This window comes from Catharus ustulatus, chromosome 10 (genome assembly GCF_009819885.2).
Source record: "Catharus ustulatus isolate bCatUst1 chromosome 10, bCatUst1.pri.v2, whole genome shotgun sequence".
Taxonomy (NCBI): Eukaryota; Metazoa; Chordata; class Aves; order Passeriformes; family Turdidae; genus Catharus; species Catharus ustulatus.
Window position 1 is genome coordinate 16,291,127 of NC_046230.1, and position 12,059 is coordinate 16,303,185.

Here is a 12,059-nt window from a genome sequence, read left to right on the forward strand (position 1 = left end):
AAAGTGGCAAGTAGACTGTTGAGACGGAAATAATAATTACAAAGAAAAGATTACCCACAACACACAGGACATCCAGAGGTTACTAAAAGGCAGCCTGGGCTTCAGTGAATAAAAACATCAGAACAGGGAAAACAAAACGCTCCACCCATGAATGGAACTGGGCTGGCTGGTTGGCAACCACAGGCATGCAGGATGGGAGATTTGCATAACAGGTGGAGCACATCTCAGGAATCAAGGTGATAAAACGCTCATTCAATTAAAATAAGTGGGCAAAAGTACTTGCTAGACAGTTCACCGAGTCGAGATTTAAAAAAACCCAGCTTTTAGCATCATGAGAACCCAGGTTGTCTGGGGTTTCTGGCTCCCTGCACTCCTCCACCACATGGATTTCACCCCGTCTCCCCACACATACCAGCTCCACACCTACCTGAGGACATTGCTCCAGTCACTTCAAAACATCCATCCCCAGTGCCCTCTTAGCTTTCAGAAATACTTCACTGGGAACATGCTCAAAAGCCACATCCTTCTCCATCCCTGCAGCCCTAACATCCTCTGCAAAGTTATCTGATGCAGCCTTTTGACACTCGCACATCTTGCTGGAGAATTAGCTGATAACTAGCAAAGTGCTGCAGGAAGCACACGTGTCAGGAAGCCTATGTGATAACACCAGTGTGCAGTGAGAAACCTCATCCAGGTCCAAGGGAAAAATCACCATTTTTATTCCTGATTTAATCTGAACTCACCAGCTACCCTCAAGACTATACAGCAAACAGGAATGCCTCCAAGCAAATAACAGCAGGGACATTCAAACCCCCCTGTGATTAGACATGGTCACCAAATCAGCAACAAGAAAGACACAATGAAAATTAAGAACAAAAGTCAAACAATCACCTAGAAAATAACAGAAGACCATGTAAGCACACAAGGCCAACAAGCACCCCTTCCTCCACAAGGAATGCACCTTCCTGTATAGCATCATTTCACCCAATAGAGATGGAAGGGCTGCTGCTTAATGCTGACCCTGGAAACTTGCCTAGAAGTTTTTACATCGCTCAGCACCCTGTGCATAAAAGGGCAGCAGTGGTGACACTCCTGGTGAACTCCTGCTGGCCAAGCTGTCTGGCAGGTATAGCTAAAAAAGCCAGCTTTGGAAAATATTGCCTTTTTATAGCTTATCTCAGTGCAGACAGCTGCCTCACACCTCTCGAAATAGCAGAATTTAACAGCCATGTTTGCAGGGACAGATTTTAAAGGTTCCATCTTCTAAGAAACAACCTACACATTCAGAAACAGGAGGCCAGATTTGTTTTGATACTGGAACCCCCTTCCATATGCTAAGCATACCCACGGATTTGCAAAAACCCTGCTCTGAAAACGGGATGTTCATTCAGCAACAGGCGACAAGTAACTTGCGTTTGCCTTCTTATAGAGTCTGTTCCCAGCACAATCAGCAGCAAAGTAGCAACATGATTAGGCTGATATTGCCTTTTGCTGAAAATAGTTGGCATTTTAGAAGTACAACAGTGGTGGAGGAGAGCATTAAACACTGGAAAAACAAGACTAATAACTTAAATACAAATACCCCACAGGCACAGGCAATCAGCACCTCTCTGTTGCTCCTCTTAAGGTGGAGCAAGTCAGGATCAGATCCCAAAGCACTGTTTTAATTTGTTTGAGGTGACAAGGACTGAGCCACAAGATTCACTCCTGGGTAAGTCCCACAGCTGCAAACCCCAACCCCAGGAGTCTGGAGGAGCTTCTTCAGCCTCAACTCTATCATGTTGGTGAATGCAATAGTGATAATATTATTTTCCTACCTTTTAGCAATAACAAGCTTTTTTAGATAAAAAGCATCAAATTCCCATGTATTTAACACTGCAAGTCCTGGTGCTAAGGAGGATGTAAATGGCTCTGAATTCTAATGGGGCCTTGCAAAGTTTCCATGGTACCACCTTTTACTAGCAATAGTTGGACCAGTTGACTACAGCATCTTCCTCATCAAGAAAATTTTTAACTTTTTTTTTACTGAACGAAGGGGTACTAAAGACAACAATCTGCTGTGAAATGACCAAAGTTCCTATGCAAACAACTCATTAGCAGTGTTCAAATGCAATTTAAATTACTAGTTGTTAAAGTGCTCCTCAATTTCATGGTAAGTTTCCAAGCAAAATTGCATGCTATGTACTACTTAATTGATTGTTTTCTACTTTCTAACATCCATTTATTCCCTCCTCCTGTCCTTTTCTTAATTTCAAGGGATGCTAATGACTTTTCAGGGAAGAAAGGGGAACAGCAAATGGAGTTGAAGAGGGATTTACCTGAAGAACAAGGATGTAGGAGGGAAGTGGCTGCCAAAAACAGGCAGCTTCACCTGAACTTGTCCCTCTGATATTTTTGCAATAGGGGTGTGAGACAGCACAGCACAAGGATTCTTTTCCTCTCCACCACAGGCAGCCAGGCTTCTGAAACCTGATATTTCTTTAAAACATTGTCCTCCCCCACCAGGACAAGCAGTAAGCACAGTTAACTATTCGAGGACATCAGTAAAGCAACAAGAGTAACCCCTTTCCTCCTTCTGGGCACGTTAGTCCTTGAACCAACACACTAGCTGGAGGCAAATAAGTTGTTCTCACTCGGAGATCTCATCCCAAATGCAAATACCTAACTCACAGGAGCGAAGTCCCCCCACAAAGCTGACTGAAGAATTAGGCTGGGAGTGAGACCTCCTGCTGTGTGACCAGCTGGTACAGGAGGACGTGTATGATAAAGCTAATAACAACAGACATTTCTTAAAAGCCTGCACTCCACTCAGATCCCAGGAAAGAGCAACCATACAATTAGGTGAAGTGCCATCTGGAAATTTCCAATGTAACGATACATGCTGAGATCATGTCACACACTAGCAACACAGATCAACTTTATGAAATACTCAATGCTTCTTGGTTTACCTTTAAGCAACTGATGCAGAAATATTTTGTGCTCAGAAAAATATGACTTTATTAGAGTAAGAGATAGATTTGACAGCATTACTCTGCCCGAGGCCACAAAGCGCCCACCTGTCTGCAGCTGAGCACAAACCATCACATGAAATACAGAGCTTTGCACTCTTCCCAAATCTGCCCTAATTTCTATGCCTGCTCACCACAATAACACCACTTTTCTCAGCCTTCAGGCACAATTCAGTACTTCAGGGATCCGAAACCTTTGCCTAAAGAAATGCAAAGATGTGCAGAGGTTTGTAACCTTCACCCCTTCCACCCACATGTGCTAGTCCTGTGCTATCTGGGGCAGCTTCTCTTACCTGCCGTGGGGCACAAACACCCAGCCTTCAGTGCATACTGAGCTCCCTCAGAGCACTCAAATCACAGTGCTGGTGTAACCCCTTTGCCAGCCATGCAGTGCCAGACCCGGATTGATCAGGGCAGCAACCAGGATGAAGGATGGGTTGTGAACCAAACCTCCCTACATGGGAGCTAAAGCAAGTCCTTTGCGTTTAACACATCATTAACAGAGATTGAGAGAAGCTTAAGAAGGGCAGGCACGGAGTTTTCTGAACACTCTCTCGGGTCAGTGCCATGGAAGGCTTCTCAGGCTGCAGTGTTTACCAGGTGCCAGGCTAGAGGAGGAAAAAAAAAATCTTTAGACAGCTGTATTAATTTACAGGTCAGCCCTTAATGGCTCTGTTCCTGGAGCAGGAGAAAATCCTTTGTGGATCCTGGATAGCATCAGTGGTCACTGAATCTGCTCAGGTCGTGGAGAAACACCAGATGGAGAGCCCTGGCAGCCTGCAGTCCCAGCCATGGGCATCGCCTCGTCCTCCAGAGCTCCCCCAGCTCTGCCCAGCACCATCAGGAAAGGGAGGCACAGGTAGCACATGGGGAGCTCATCCTTCACACTCTGTCCACCTCTCAAGTCACATCCTCGCAGGGGTGAGATGTTGCACAGAGAAGGATCAGCATGTAAACATTAAAAGTCACAAAGCACTTTCCCAGACGTGGCAGACTAGCCCTGCCCGGAGCACTGGGTTATGGCACCCAGACACTGCTCATCCTTGTCTTCCAACAAACAGCATGTCCTGGTGAACAGGAAAAGGAGGAAACTGCGAGGGGAACAGAACATCATCATTTCCAGTGCCACCATGCTGTTCCCAGAACACTAAGCTCAGCCACAGGCAGCTGGTGAAGCCTGGATGTGCCACATCCACACGCCACCAGAAGCACGGCCATCGCACAGGGCCACGTGTGCACACACAGAGGCAAAGCACAGCACACAAGGAGCAGCACAGACCATGGTCCCACTGCCAGAACTCCACAGCTTGCCACCACCATGCACAACAGAGGATGGATGAGTATCTGCTGGAGCAGTCCCTGGGCTGAGGTTTCAGATGCTGTGACAGCTCCATACATGCTCCCAGGGCTCTGTTTCCTAATCCATCACCTCCCCTGCCCATTCAGGCTGGGCACTCTTTAGGACAGCAGTTCTTTCCTTTGCACCAAGCTCAGTCTGTCCAGGTCCTGACCCCAAAAGCTGCAGTAATCCAATCAGCCTTTTGAAACAAAGATTAAAATGCAGCTGAACTCTACAAACCCCGAGCACACCCCAGCCACAGAAAAGGCACCAGCAGTCCATCACTTTTTGTGGCCAAGTGCTTTTTATCACACAGCCATCCTCATGCAAACTATCTTTCCCTCTTCAGGACAATCCAGGCACTTTTGTACCTCAAGGACCTGCTGCAAATCCACACCTCTGGCAAAACCAATGAGTATTAAGCCCTATTTAAAAGGGCAAATGAAAATTGGCCAGAGGTTTAACTTTCTAACAAAGGTCTCAAATTTAAGAGAGAGAGTATGAAGTAACAGGTCTGAAGAAGCCTAAAAATACCAGTTAGCTGAGAAGTTACAAGGATTACTAACCAGCACCAGGAACTATAAAAGGGTTTTTACCAATGCCCTTTCCAAAGCAAAAGGATGAAGTGCAGTGCTTCCCATTTGAGACACAGGACTGGCTGCTCCATGACCCCCAGAGCAGTGTTAAAAGCACTCTGTAGATGTTACATGCTCCAAATGACAAGAGGAATGCAGGATGGTGGCTCTCTGCTCCAGATTCCCCAGCATGGTTTTAGCTGCCATGAATAAAACAGGAAGGAGCATCTTCCAGTTTCCCCCCACACTCCTGACTGTCTGGATGAACTGCAGCTTCCTTTCAGGAAATAGAAAGGAAAGAGCAAAAAGAAGCAGCCAGCTACAATATCAGACATTAAACACTAAGGAAAAAATACAAAACAACAAGAAAAAAAAAATCAGACACTCAAACTTTATCCAGTTACAGTAGCTAAACTTCAACTAAGAGAACAGAGTTAAATATTAACATTTGAGAGAAATACATCCATTCGTTATGCAGTCTTTTAACACACACTCTTCCTTAAGAGACAGAAATCATACATAAGCTATGTTTTCCTTGCTGACCACATGAATATATCCTCCTTAACTCTACAGTGATCAGCTGTTTTGCTGCACTAACCAGTGAAACTAAAAGGAAAAGCGTGACTGAATGGGAGCTGGCTTAAATTATCTTTATACCTACTTCTAAAGAAACATTTTGCCTTTGAGACCAATCCACTAAGCCCTACAGAAGGTTTCATTGGGTCCCTTGCTGTTGATCCACATGCCTGCCTCCACCAGCAATGCACACACTTTGATGCAATCCATCTGACTAAACAAAACAACAAAAAAATTCCCAAGTTGCTTGCTATAACAGCAATGATGCACTTACCAGCATTCAGGCAAGCTCCTTTGCTAACATGCTTCCCTCTCGAGCACATCAAATTTGGAACAAGGTCCAGGAGCAAGAGAGAACTGAAAACTGACCACAACAAGCTTCCAAAACAAGAAAGGGGGGGGATAAAAAAAAAACCTTACTACAGGAATTCAAATCCTGCTTCCACCAGACCCTGAGTCACCTCCCCTCCCTTGCAATAGATCAGAGCAATGGGTAAACATTTCCAAATATGGAGATCAAAACTCCAAAGGATGTAAAAAAAAAAAAAAAAATCACCCTTCTCTCCCTGGCTTTGGCATAGGGATGACTTGCCCCTCTGAAGCATGAGCTGAGCACATTGCCTTTGCTGACCTACACACAGCCTAAACCTGGGACCACACAATCACTTTCAACTGTGCTTCGGGGGCTCCTGGAAGGATGGGTGACACTGCATATCTGTCCCCTACTAGGGATGCACAGAAAGATTCAATGAGAGCAACTCCAGGAGTTGTTGCTGCTCAACCCCTGCAACAAACCTCTCTCTCATTCCTCAACTCACCATCAGAAAACCTCCTAGAACAACTTTTTGGAGTGTTCTCTGACGGCAAAGAGGCAGATTCAGGCTGTGGTTATAGCAACATAAGCTTGGCCCAGAAAAGGCAGGCTCAACCATCAGTCACACCACATCCCACACTGGCTGCTCACCTGGCACAGGAAAATCTCCCCTTACCTGGTCAATCTAGTGCTTTATTAAGAGCATGTGTTTGAACTTGCATTATTGAAAAAAAAGCTCACAAAAGCAAAAGACCGCTCTGCAGAGAGGCACAAGGACAAGACAAGACATCCCTGCAGGTACAAGGAGCCCCAGGATGGGAGCACCCATCAGTCCCTACTGGGACACACAGCACTGGGAACTGGGGAGCACCTGGCCTCCCTACTCCTGGAAAAGGGATTGGGTGTCAATGCTCAAATCCACAAACCAAGTTTAAGAGGCAGTTTTCTTAGAGGGCATAACTATCCCTGCAGAGCTGTATGCACACCAGAGCAATATCCCCATGCCAGCATTGCCATGAGCATCAAGCCTCAGCAACAAAGGCTGACCTGAAGGCAGCAGGAGCTGACTGCCTGCCAGCATGGGACAGCAGCCTCTTGGTAGCTGCAGCCATGGCTCCAGGGGCAGGCAGCCTCTCAGGAATGTGCACAGCAGGACATTTGCAAGGCAAACAGGCTGCTGAGGCAGGGCGATCCAACCAGACCAGAGTGATTCCCCAGCACCACCCACAAGATGCTATTGAATTTATAGAGAAGGAATTCCAGAGCTGACTCTGCCCATGTATGGCCAAAACAAACTGTAAAAAAGTGACATTACAATACATCTAGCTTTCACTGGTACTGGAGCACAGGCTTTGGGAGGACCTGAAATCCTGCAGTGACAGAAGCTCTGCAATTACCTCCAGGAACTGAACAGTGGTCAAGGCCTGTGGCAGCAAGAGTTTAGCACTCAGAGGTGACAGAAAACATTTAAATCCCTGCTTTAAAAGGTAACAAAGGTCTCTGCCTTTTAGAATACACCCACGTTCTACCCAGTGATCTATTGCTACCACTGCAAAAAAATCAATCTTACTAGGCAGCACCAGCATACGTACTGGTGGTCACAAAGGAAGCTTTAAAGAGCCAACAGTCCAAGTTGCACTAAGTGGTACACCAGGACAACCTCAATGCATTGCAGGCTGGGGCTAGCTCTCCACGGATAGCTGATTAAACATTTTTCTAAAAGCCCATTAAAACCTTCCACAAGAGCTGTGTGCTCCCACAGCAGCAGGGTCACCCAGAGATTTCTCCGTGGTCAGAAATGAGAGATACTCTCAAAACCAATGTAAAAAGTGTCAGGTTTGTGCAGGGTTTTTTACCAACTCTGACTTGAGTTTTTCAGCCCTTTGCAGAAACAGTACTGCTTTTTACAAGGACAAACAGTGGAATGAAGTAGAGAATTGTCAAAGTCAAGGAAAGGAACAAAAGCATGGAAAGGGAACATCTGGAAGAGCAAAATCTCCATCACAGGCACACACCAGCCCTAAGAGCTCTGGTGTCCCACCAGAGATGAACAGATCAAAGTTTTCCCTAAGAGTTAAATGCCACCACCTTGCCTGCCCTGCCAGCAGAGAAATATTAGTTGTGTCAGCACGAGAGGCAGAGAGCTTACAGAATGGGACAGGAATGCAGGCTGCAGTGGCACACATGGTGGGGACAGGGACACAAAACCCAGGGGAGTGAGGGTTCACACTGCCTTTGCCTTTGAGCAGGGTCAGGCCGGATACGTTTTATGGCTCTTGGGGTTGAAATCTGCGACTAATGCTTTTGTGACCTTAGAGGGACTCCTATTTCAGCAGCAAAGAGAGCTGCTAAGAAGGGGTGGGAGCACAGGGGCCTGAGCAGATGAGGACAAGCCATTCCCCAGCTCCTGGCAGGCAGCCCAGCACTGCTTTTCAGTATGTGCAAGTTATACCCATCGAACCGGGAGCGAGCACATGTCTCTTCCACGCTGCACTTGCTACTCCCCCAGCTTGACTTTCCCCAGGATAGCACTAGGATTGCCTCTCCTTTTTCCAGCTGAAATGGCTTTATACCCTCTCCCTTGCTGCTGTAATCACTATAAACAGAGGTACCTAAGCACCTATGATCAGCAACCCTCCTTGAGAGCACCTTCCACCCCAAACAACACAGAGGAGAGAAACCAGAGAAATGGAAACATCCATGTCCAACCATAGCCAGGAGCTCCCTGCTACACGGCAACACAAATCCTCCTCCACTGTACTAAACTGGGGAAGTGAAACCTTGGGGGGGCTGGGAATAAAATCCAGCTCAAGCCTCCTGCACAGCAGTACAGATTGTTATAAAGTAGCCACTGGATCAGGAGTAGCTAATTTCAATGAAAAATTACAAACTATGTACATAAACAGGATGACTGAGAATATTTGATTCATAAAAAAAAAAATCTTGAAGGGGCAGAGAACAGAGGGACTGCTGCAGAATCACAGGGACGCAGGCCACATAATGCAGACTTCAAGGAGAAGGGATGCACTGACATACACATGCACAACCACGCACACAAACACCTGCTCCTCCACCATGCACAAAGGCAGATTTAGGACTTGCAAGCTGAAGTCCTGTGCAGTCAAAAGCCAGCACAAATGTTTGTGACAGTTCCGCAGGCAAAGGCAAAAAACGGGTGCAGAGGAATAAATATAGAAAGAAGTCAGGCAGGCAAAGCAGGTGCTGGCTTGTAAAACCTTGGCCAGAAAGGCTCCCCAGGAGGTTGAATCTGGTAGTTTTGCAACAGCTCCACAGAAAGACAGAAGAGACAGAAAGAAAAAAGAGAACATGAATGCATATGCATTCTTTAATTGCCATATATAGTATATACAGACATTTGGTATATACACCCCCAAGCTCTCATATGCCACTGTATAGTATATACTATATATGCATTGCCATCTTTGTTTCCATGTGCCTACACTTGTACAGCCTGTGTCTGTGTGTATGCATTTCTGGTGTGTGCACTTGTCATTACCCCCACGTTGCCTCTCCATGCATGCCATGATACCACACATCACAGAGCATGTCTAAAGCCTCAGCACCATGGCCTGAGATGACTTCTGGACACTCACAGCCTCTCACTGCTCAGCCCTTCCCCACCAAAGCCTCTGGGTGTAAGCACCACCAGGCAGCCATCAGTTTGTCTTGCATTTCCTGGTGATCCCACTCTCCCTCCAAACTTCAAGGGCCATGAACAAGGCACCGCTATCAGAAAAGGCTGACATCCTTCTTGTCCCTTGTGCCTGTGAATTGTGTTTACATACCAGTTCTCACACTGCACAGCCTTACTGGTGGGATGAACTCAGCAGGGCGTTTGAAAACACGCAGGGCTCCACCAGACTCACGACTTCAGGTTTCTTTCCCAGCCCTGAAAAGAGAGAGACTTGAGTGATGCACACTGGATGGGCTTCCCAACAGCTTGTCTCCAAAGTCAGCAGATTAACCCACACAATTTCTGGGAAATGCAGCATTTTCCTCCCCAACTTTCTTAAGCAGAAGTGTCCATACTCCTGGACTCCTTTCAGCACCTCCAAAAGCATGACCCACCACCCTGAACTGGGCTGTGACCAGCAAAGACCAGAAATATCAGCTGCCAGAGTCTGGCCAACAACTCCCACCTCCTCAAGTCACCGTGCCTTTACTGCTCTTAATGCCACTGAGAAGGGAGAGGGATAAGGAGATACCAAATGAGGCATAAAATAAGAGAACAGGGTGAACCATCACTCATCTCTGCCCTTGGGCACAGTGAGAGAGCTAGAAGGTGCCATTTAAGGCATTTTGAAGCTCATGAGGTTACCACTACTGTGAGCAGAGCTACAACACCAGCCCTCCTCCCCAGCACAGCCTTTTCTCTCTGGAGCTCTGTACAATTCCCAGAGGGAACTCTCTCACCCCTTCCTGAAGCTGAGAAGCAGACACCACCTTTTCTTGATGTGACCTGCTCAATGTTGTGTTTTCCCCTTCTACAGATGAAGTTAGAGCAGGGGGACAACCAGGCCACATGGCCACCATTTTGCACATGAGATGGGACATGCCAGGACACATCATGGTGCATCCTACAGAGACCAGTAGCATCTGAAGCACACACTCCTTCCTGTGCCCATCAGCCCCTGGCCAGCATCCCAGCCACATCCTGGTCAGTCTATCTCTACCCATGACAAGCACAGGCTTGTCATTGCAGCTCAGCAGAGAAAGTTTCTGCTATTTGCTGCTGTCACTATGGAAAAGCTGAGTTCAGACTTGTTTGTTATACCTGTGCTGTTCTCGGTGCATGCAAGCCCACAAATCTACAGCAAACAAAGAGCAAAATATGTTGGTGGTTAATGGTCCAAGCCCCCCTTCCCTGTCACACAGCAAGATGGTTTCCTGCCTTTCAACCCCCCTTGTCTCCCATGCAATATCTGAGGCTATGACAGCCAGGAGTGACAGGGCTTTTGCCTTTCCAAAGAAGTGGCACATGTCCCTTGTGCCAACCACAAGAGCACACTGAGCTTCATTCTGGTCCAGCTCAGTCCCATGGTCCCTATGCTGGCATTCAGCCCTGATTCCCCACAGGGACAGGCAGGTCTGAAAGTCCCCAGGACCATCAGAGCTCCCCTCAGGTGTTACAAGGACAAAGCAACTGGAAATTGCAATGGCCTCTCCCACTCACTGCAGGGATGAAGATGAGTAACTGCAGAGGTTTATTGCTGATGAACTCAGCCAAAGAGCAGTTTCTCTCCATCCATCAACGAGGAGACAAGTACAAGCAAATATTATGGTTGTGCATGTTTACTTTTCATTTTAAAATTATGTAGAGTTACACACAATTTAGGTCCTTCCCACAGGCTTCTGGCAAAACGCCCTTCAGTTTTATCTGCAAAGGCTGAAGACAACAACACTCCCCACTGATTCCAACACTATTTCAGTTCAACTCACAACAGCACCTCCAGGAGCTCCAGGTAAGACAACCCTTCTTGGGACCCAAATGTGTCCAAAAAAATCTTGGCTCAGGATTGTCTCTCACCAGGTTTAACTCACAAAATGTTTACAAGATCAGTGATAGGATTTGAGCAGTTGGACTGCATCTTCCTGGCTTTGCTTCCCACATCAGCTGTCCCTGTCACCTGTGACTGGGGTTCCTGCAGCAAGGTGAGCAGGACACCACATACTCCTTCCTCCTTGAGGCTGAAAACTTGCTGTGAAACCACCCTCTCAGCAGCAAGTGGGGTCCAGCACCCCACCAATGCCCAGGCAGGCACTCCCTCCTGGCAGCATATCTGCAGGTGAGCAGGACAGGAACAGCCCAACTGGTCACAGCAACATCCACCAGAGACAGTCCATTAAAGACAAAATGATCAGAAGCAGTTCATTCACTCACTGGCTGACAACACTGATGCTGTATTACTGATAGTAAGAATCAATGTCTCTCAAGAAAAAATAAATATTAATTTAACACACAAGTACAGAAAGGAACTTTTTCTGTTTTCAGATTTAAATCTAAAACTAGCAGTTTACAATGCCTGAATTTAAGCATCAGTCCTCTGTTATGGCTTGAGTTTTCTTAGATTGTTCAGATTTTTCAGGAACGAACAGTGGAAAAACCTCTGCAAGGATTCCAAGTTTCAAAGAGTAGCAGTCAGCAATTTCAGACAAACAGGCGTCCCTAACATAACTCCACAGTGGCCACGTAGAAATGGAAGTAACCAGACACCACAATCCCTTTA

General features: G+C 46.7%; 1 protein-coding gene across 2 annotated transcripts in view; it reads right to left on the reverse strand.

The window, feature by feature from the left end:
- Positions 1–12,059, reverse strand: part of LOC117001014 (LIM domain containing preferred translocation partner in lipoma) — a 326,262-nt gene that overhangs the window by 294,555 nt on the left and 19,648 nt on the right. The window contains exons 2-4 of one of the 2 annotated variants that reach the window (XR_004418897.2): positions 9,618–9,721; positions 9,048–9,097; positions 2,881–4,099 (exon numbers count right to left, since the gene is read on the reverse strand). The gene's annotated coding sequence lies outside the window, so the exon portion shown is untranslated. Of the gene's footprint in view, positions 1–2,880; positions 4,100–9,047; positions 9,098–9,617; positions 9,722–12,059 lie in introns of those variants that run through there. The other variant, XM_033069157.1, reaches the window with a different exon arrangement.